At 37.5% G+C, this 8,749-nt stretch overlaps 1 long non-coding RNA gene across 1 annotated transcript; it reads left to right on the plus strand.

Annotated features, from left to right (window-relative positions):
- The first annotated feature begins 1,140 nt into the window (after positions 1-1,140).
- LOC101467518 (uncharacterized) lies at positions 1,141-8,290 on the plus strand. Its single transcript, XR_001167622.2, has 2 exons — positions 1,141-1,237; positions 7,786-8,290. It is a non-coding gene; the product is annotated as an uncharacterized LOC101467518 (long non-coding RNA).
- Positions 8,291-8,749: the final 459 nt, after the last annotated feature.

The raw sequence follows: 8,749 nt of genomic DNA on the forward strand, positions 1-8,749 counted from the left end.
TGCCTTAACTCATATAACAAGGGCAAAACATTAGTTGTGACAGAGAAGCAGTGTTTATGCAGGCCAGAAGCCTTTCACACACCGTCCAGGCCACTGAAGGCAATTTGACTCATACAGTGATATATATATTTTTAATTTATGAACCCCCCCCCCCCCCCCCCCCAAAAAAAAAAAAACACACTATGAAACCTGCTATTGCCTTTTTAATATTTTAAATTATATACACATATATACAAGTGTTAATATTTGTGTGCGTTAGAAAATGACGCACGTCTTGTCGGTGCATCTATTTCCCAATTAAAAATATTGACGTCAGACGTACAGGGGAAAAACGTGAGGTCATCACGAGGTTGATTTGAGTCAAATATTTAACAAAATAATTTTGAAATAGATATAAATATATGACAGGGTGCTCTTGCATTGTGACCAAAGATGTAGTGGCACCATTAGAATACCTATAATAACAATACTCATCATATATAGCTGTAAAAATAACCGAAAGGCAGATACTACTACTACTACTACTACTACTACTACTAATAATAATAATAATAATAATGTCTAGCATACATGTTTGATAGATTCCTAAGGTGTTGCTGTGGAAGATGGGCTTTAATGAAACGTTAAAGCAGTGGAGTTTGATGAATTCTGATGATCTGGGTTTGTTTGCAAAGTGTGAGAAGGAGCACAGAATCCACAAACAGTCACACAGGCTACACAGCTGTGAAGTTGCACCTTAAAGCACAACAGGAACAGCTACTGTGCAGTTTGTCACCCCACATCTATTTTTCATGTGTATTTTGGTGCTTAGGCTCTAGAATTGGAGTATCATCTCGGTGACTGACAGACCGGTGAGATATTAAAATGGTTTAATTAGTTTTGGGGAAGTTATGGAGATTTGGGATTGACATATCTGATTTAAAAACATTAAAAACAAAAACAGAAATCATCATTCGATGGTGTTGAAGTGAAACCTGAAGCTAAACTTGCATAAATACCAAATCATTTTCTTTGTTCCCAGAAAGCCTCGGACTTACCTTTTGCTGTTGTCGCTAATGACGGAGCCTGTTCCTGTCTTTGGTTATCTAGCTGTATGAGTGATAATCATGCATCATAAAGCTAGATAACCGAAAGTAGGAATGACCTCCAAATCCTCAGCCTCTTGTTTATGAGATTAAGAAAAAAAGAAGAAGAAAAGAAAGAAAAACTCCAAAAGGAGGACATGTTGTCTTTTCAGGTAGGTTATGTGTGTGCATTAGGTTTAATAATACACAGATTCTTTATGAAAATGCATACAGTAAGGTTTTACTTATTGACTATTCTTCAATCAAAAGTGCCTCTTCCTTCCTATTTGTGAGAAAAAGACTGGCACAATGAACACATTGTCTTAGGTTTTAGAAAATGGTTGTGAAAATGTTGGGTAAATATTTTATCAGTAAACTGAAAAAGCTTTTTTCAAAATAAGGTGTTTTTGCTGCATCTGTCCACAACAGTTATCAGCCTCATGATCAAATACACAGAATCCCAGAAATTAAAGCATTTGTTCTAATAAATTCTAACACTGAACTTTTCTGAAGGTTGCTTTAATGAAGTGATCCGGGAATAATAAGCTCACGGGGTCACTTAAATATTTCTGAAAGTAGAAAGAATTTACAAGGGGCCTTTGTTGTACATGAATGAATGATTTTTCCTACCACAGACTTCCTTTAGAAACACACTGATGACATTTCTTTGTATAACAGAAGAATTTGGCCTCATGTTGTCAAATTTAAAACACTATTTTTACCTCATGTTAATGTTTATGTTACTGTGATTGAAACCTTAAGTAAGCATAATGAGACTGTTGAGATACAAGTCGTGCTTTTTGTCTTGAAAAAAATGCTATTACATTTAAATGTTTTCATTTTTAAAGCTGAATGCAGTTTAGCTTTAAAAATTAGAAAATTGATATTATTTTGCCTTGACTCTGTTCAGCAGACTGTGTATTTTACTTATCACAGTATAAACCAACAATAAATTCCCAGATTCCTTAAATTGGTCAGAACAGTTAAGATCCAGGAGAGAAATCACAAGTGTTAGCTTATGTCTTTCCAAGGATTAGCACCCATGTATTTGTGTCAAAAGGTTATATTTTTAAAAGCACGGTTATAATAAAGGGATTTCACTAAATGAGAGGCCTCCTTCTCAAATTTAAGTACGTGGGGATGTTTGTATTTTGGGAGTCATCTAGACGGAGGTTCAATGCTGCGTTTAAAATGGATGTGTAGCAGAAAGTATAGCCGCATTAATGTGGTCCATCATCAGCCGTCCGTCAGATACAAATCACTGCCGTCTTTACGCCTTCCTGTCTTAACTGTCACCTCTGGTGTGCTCTCACTTAACAGAGATGTAGCAAATCACTGAGGTCACGTTTCTGTGGCCTTTTGAAGGTCGTTCTGTGAGTCACTGCACTTCTAACTGCTGCTGTAATTGAACAGAGCGGGAGAAAGTCATTGAGTCAGTGGCTGAAAAAAAACCTCATGACATTTGATTATATTAAAGCTGAGAGGGAACCTGCATCTCTGTGACTCTGCAGGTGGTGAAACAAGTAAAACAAGTAAAAATTCCTACAATTGTCCCAAGTTTACCGAAGCAAAGCACAAAGGAGAAAAATGCTTCTCAAAAGCTAAAACCTTAATGTAAGTAACAGCACCGTGTTATTGTGTGCAACATTTTCTAAACTTTTGACATTTTAAGGTTATTGAAGCAGTTTAGAGTGACTACCTGTTACCTGTTTATGCCTAATTCTTTTCCCATAAAAGCTAGTCAGCAAAAAAAGTTTGAAATGAAATATATAAAATTTATTTGTAATTTCCTTTTTTTCAGTATTGAGTTTATTTGTTAGGCCTCCTTTAAAAACAAATCATTCACTTAAAATACAAAAAAAATACAAGTAAACTATAAATAATATTTTTTAAATGAAAGTAAAAATGCAGAATGTTAGCTTATATTTCCTCTTTTTTTTTCTTTTTTTTAGCTCAATAGTAATCATTTTAAATTCAAATAGAGATCAGCTGCTTAATGACATCTGCAAGTAGAAAATTAGAAACCAAAACGCCAGGTATGGCAAACGTCTTGTTTTGGTAAAACTCCTTTAGACCATTAATAACGGATGCATTAATTATTATGGGTTTTTTTTTTTTTTTGTTTGCTTGTTTAATTATTTTTGGTGTAAAAGACAAAAACATGCAGTTGTGACCTGGAAAACGAAACACTGATTTACGTTTTTGTTATTTCAAAAAGAATGATTATTTGTAAAGGAATCAAGTTTTTAAATTAACCTTTGCCCCCTTTTATTTAAAAAAAAAAAAGGATACAGCTGAAGGGTTAATATGCATTTACACTTACATCCTTTTTCGACATACACGTTTCGTTTTTTCCTCCACCTTTAAACCTTTTTATTTTTAAACCTTCCTTCTTCTAACTCGCTGTATTCAAACATGTTTAAATGCTTCCTCCAGCCTTCCGTTTCCTGCCGTGATGCTGATGAACGGAAAGAGATTAACGTTAGGCCCAGGTTTAAGTCGAGGTCTGTCAGTGGGCTGAACTGCGTCCGGTGACCTACATAAGATTTAATAGTTAGACTATGAAAAAAGGAAATCAGTCTTGGCAATTAGATTTTTTTTTATGTAGTACTTAGAAAATATATTTTCCTTTTATTTATTTTTTTTAAAGGAGAATAAACCGTGCACCCAATAACCCACCTTACAGCTCCCTGTTGGATCACGGCATGCATGAAGACCCTGACTGTAATATAAAGAAAACAATCACGCATTTCTAGCAGATAATGAATAGGACGCAGACAAGCTCTGCATATTAACATAATTGCATCAAAACTGGGTGTAAAAGCGAGTAGGCCCATTTAAAGGCACAGCACCACCTACGAGCTCCACCCAGCAATGCAAAGACAGAGCGATTCTGAACACGTTAATATAATTTTATGCTTACATTTAATATAAAGATTGTTTTATTGTCCTAAATATTTTTGAAGTTGTAGTAAATAATAATAATAATAATAACAATAATAATAATTAGATTAGATAAAAGTTCAGCTAAATTTTTATTGTGCCTAGATGCTGAGAAAATGCTATTTTAGATTATTTTAGATTTAAAAAATTGTCTTTCAGATTCTTGCTGGCTGGCAGTCCTCCATGTGCTTCTTAGTTTTTTCTATAGTTTTTTTTTCTCTGTCATGCCAAAATACTGGTTTTAATAGCCAGAGGCTGTGGCTTGAACAAGTAAAAGGGGAACTGTCCCTTTATTACATGTTGTAATTAGACATTCAACTGGAAGGGTTGGGGGTGAGGGCAAAGCTGGGTAATTATAAATGCTGACACACTGGAATACTGCGTGACTAGCAACACACAGCACACGCTTTAAATCCTCATTATCAGCTTTTCAAGAAGCATTCAGCTCTCTAATTTCTATGTCTGGATCTTTGTTTAAATTTTAAATTCATACAGTAAGGTTACGCTGGGTTTAATGTGCTTTGGGTCCAGAAAACAGCTAAACATCTGGAAGGGCAAGGAATTGTGACTGCATCTTTGATTATTTACCTGCTGCCATTCTGCACAATAACTGTATAGTGAATTCAAAAATATTTCTCGTATAAAAAAGTCATTCCTGAAATGTATTTTATTGGAAAAGTGCTGTTTGACTGCACTCAGGGGTATAATGGATAAACACAAAAGGCTTTAATGTGCACCCGTGCACATGTACATACAAACACAGTGCAGTCTGCATGTCGGTGGTGGACAGTGCAGCTGCAGGAGACCTGTTGGCCTGTTGGTAAACAGTGACCAGGCTCCACATTATAATTCTGATCCTGCCTTCTCTCCACAATGGCTGCTTTGTGAAAGGAGTATTTCACAAAGGTCCACCACTTCTTTTTTTTTGTCCCCCTCCCAACATTGTATATTTGAGAGGCTGCTGCAGTAAACCCTGTGGTGGGAACAACAGTCAAGACTAGACAGTGGCAGATGCTTGCATTAGCACAGCAGCCATAACAGTGTCTCTGGTAGAAGTTGTCCTTTTGTCTTCCTCCCTCTTTATGTCTGACACTGACTTTCATGCTGTGAGCATATAATTAATGCACTGTCTTACGCCTGAACTATTGCGAATCACAAACTGAATTGTGAATGTGGTCATGTGTCATGAGTCTTAATTTCCCAAAGAACGATTAAGAAAAATCTTGCCTAACATGCCTTAACAAGCAGCACATGACACACTACAAATATCCCAGCAAAAACCCAAAATCTTAGCAGTAATGGAAAGATTGCAACGATTCATTGCAGAAATGTATAAACTGGCAGCAAAACAGCAAACGAAGACGACACAGAGATACAAATGAGAGAAACATACTGGACAACTGGAAAGACAGTCTGAGCTGGCCCATTTAGTTTGTCTTTGAGGGCTTTGATGATCAGTTTATTGGTTGATCAGTTTATGTTGCCATGTGTCAAATTCAATACTCGAAAACAACGCACAGATTAGACTCTGGTTAGCTCTGTCTGGGTGAGCTGTGCTTGCTTGAGAAGTGAAGAGTAGTGAAGGATAGCAGTGAGAGTGAAGCTTTCATTCTCATGGCTCACATTAGAGAAACCTTCATTTGTGTTTTGCTCTCACCAGAGCAAAGTTTTACACAGTAGAACTTTTTTTAATAGGGGAATGAGCCTGATCCGAATGAGTCAAAGTCTCATACCTCAGTACCTGTGTAGTACCTGTGTATAGTAAGGATGATGATGAGGTCTCCTGAAGGCAGGACATTGTCCTTTTTACATCTCTGCAGCCCCCATTCCTCCCACAAGGATACCGCAGCTGCGATCCAGTCTTAATCTGGGGATAAACACGATTATCCTGCTATGGCTTGTTCTTGGCTTTGTAACAGCGACAGGGGACCTTTCACAGCTCGCCTTTTTCCCATGGTCGAGTGGGTCTGAGCAGCTAAGACCCCTGATGTGGACCAGTCGTCGTTTATCAGCTGTAGGCAAGCAATCAACCCCGCGCTGACTCTAAGGGAGCAAAAGACTGAAAAGGTTAGAGAGCTGCAGCTCCTCATAGAAGATCCTGATCTCTGACATGCACGCAGCTTTATAATTAGCAGAATCAAAATGTGTTTTTCAGCTTGTTATGTTAACTAAATAATTAAATGTCCATATTCATACATGTAGTAATATAGGGAAGAAAAAGGCAATGTTTTAAATAAATAATGTGTTATTTTTTCTCCCAATATTAGATCTCTATTATTAATGTAACTGTAACAGGGATTCATTTATAGGCACGAGTCCCTATTTTATTCTAACATGTACATTATTTTATTTATTTTATTTTATTTTATAAGAGGCCAACGTGTAGTACTATAATTGCAAATGACCAATTCATATGTAATTTATGCACCAATCATATTATAATCATTACAAAAATGAAAACCCTGTCTTCCTCCCAATTAAACATTTATCTATTTGTGAGTTAAAATGCATACACAGTATGTAATTTGACCATATCAAAGGACAAAATCTCTCAGGAGTGGATTTTGCATTCTCTTCCCGCCAGTCGTCATTTGGCTGTCAGTCAAGTTCAAGTTCACAGGGGTAGGAACGTCTGGACTCTTCATTCACTCCTCTCATTCCTCTCCTGGACTCCCTCCTTCTCCCTGCTCCCATGCTCTGCGTTGACTGCATGGCATTACTATGACACAGAGGCTGTGGCGTTGTTATGGCAGCAGGCTGGATGGCCTGGGTATGTGCTGGTGAAAAAGACAGCCTGTCAGAGACAGAGAGAGAGGGAGAGGAAGAGAGAGACTCAGGATACCCCCCTCAACAGCTGGGCACAATCACCCCCCTTCCAGCCTCCAGCCGCCCCCTCCAGCCTTTCAAACACCACCCAGACCCTGGGAACACTGAGAATTTCACATTCATCATTCATCACACACTCCCTGCACACCCCTCTCAACCTTCTTCCACTTTTTCTCCCCAACCAAATCCTAACTCTGTTACCCATCAATTCATCCATCCAATATTTAAAATACTCCTTTAAAATACTACCCACACTTAGAGAGATGCCTGCCCCACGACACAGGTGTACTGTGGGATCAAGTAAGGAATTTCAGATTTTAAAAAATGGTAAATCAAATGCAAAAATTGAAGATGATACTTGAGCGTATTTTTACACTCAGTCATGCAGTGTGTGTGTGTGTGTCTGTGTGTGTGGGAGAACAAGGGAGAGATTTTGTTGAGGTCTCATTCAACTTTGAGCATGAAAGGCTGATCATTTGCATAAACTGCATGCTGTCTGAGGGGTTTGGGGGTGGCAGCCATACAGAGAAAAGATATAAGAGAACATAAAAAAAGAGCACAATCCTGCATTGTGGGGCTGCAGGAAGAAAGAGGAGGTTTGAATAAGAGAGAGGGTGAAAATTGGCAGAGAAAGGACTTTACCATGTCTCCCAGTGGGATTAAATTGTCCAGGAGCCTCTTTATATATAATTTGGTGAATCTGGCAGCAGCATGGCCACAGGGCTGAATTCAGTCTGATCCTACACCGAGCCCGCGCCTGAACTTCATTTGAAAGGAGTTACCAATATGCTGAGATGATGCAACCAGTTAAAGAATAAAGTAAATGTTTAGAGCAGTTCACAAAAAAAAATCATACAGCGGTTTTTTAAAAATATTCAATTTATTTTTTGTATATTAAATTACAGCTGATGTCGTTTGTCCTCTTTTTTTTCTTTCTGTTTTTTCCCCTCAGATGAGGACCAAAATGGTACCAGAGTCATCAAGCTGTGGAGGATCAGGGGTCACTGTGAGGAATCCCGTCTCCGCTACTGGACTCAAAGTTTTCTATCCCCACATGCGAGCAGAGCTGTGCAAACAGATCTCACTTCAAGCAGATTACAAATAAAATTGCTCTGCGAACAAAACAAAAATGTTCTCACACTCTTTGCAGAAGATTCGTGCTTTTTCTTATTTTAGAAAATAAGCTAAAATGTGTATAATTTTTATTTTTTTGTTTATTTATTTAAATGTAAATTTGTCCCTGAAAGTTATTACTACAATCATATTGTATTCAGGTCTTTGTATTTCGTCATTTTAATGACTTACTCATAAATTAACCCAATAAACGTGTAATGTAAAATTTCTGTACGTCGACAGTGTATTAATGCATCTTTTTGGAGTAACCCTTTTAAACTGTATCTCAGCAAAGTGACTGAAACCTATTTATTTAATAAAAATGTAATTTAAAAAAACAGAAATGAGATGGCTCTGTCATTATTACTAAAATCTGAGCCAAACTGAGCCAAAATCTTCACAAAGGCCGTTTCGGTCAGCACCTTGGACAGAGGCAGACTGCAACGAGCGCTCCACGCTTGGAGGGTGAAGAATGAAAGACGATTATTTATTTTATTTTATTTTATTTTAGTTTGTTTTGTTTTTTTTTAAACAGGTGAATTATGACAAATTTGAAACAAAGATGGCATGATATATACTCTACGACAAGCTTAAAATTAGCTTCCTGCCCTGCTGTTGATTCGATCGTAAAGTAAAACAGGTCAAATAAATGTAATTCGATCCAGCTGTTGATGACAGCGTAAGGCAGACTTCAGCATGTTGCCCTTCCTCTAGTTGCTGCTTTTCTGGAGATCAACCCGACCCCAGTTCCCGAGAACTTGTCTGCTGCTGGAAAGCGGGTCGTGACCCTTTACTCTCCTGGG

Source organism: Maylandia zebra, linkage group LG1 (genome assembly GCF_041146795.1).
Source record: "Maylandia zebra isolate NMK-2024a linkage group LG1, Mzebra_GT3a, whole genome shotgun sequence".
NCBI classification, from domain to species: Eukaryota; Metazoa; Chordata; class Actinopteri; order Cichliformes; family Cichlidae; genus Maylandia; species Maylandia zebra.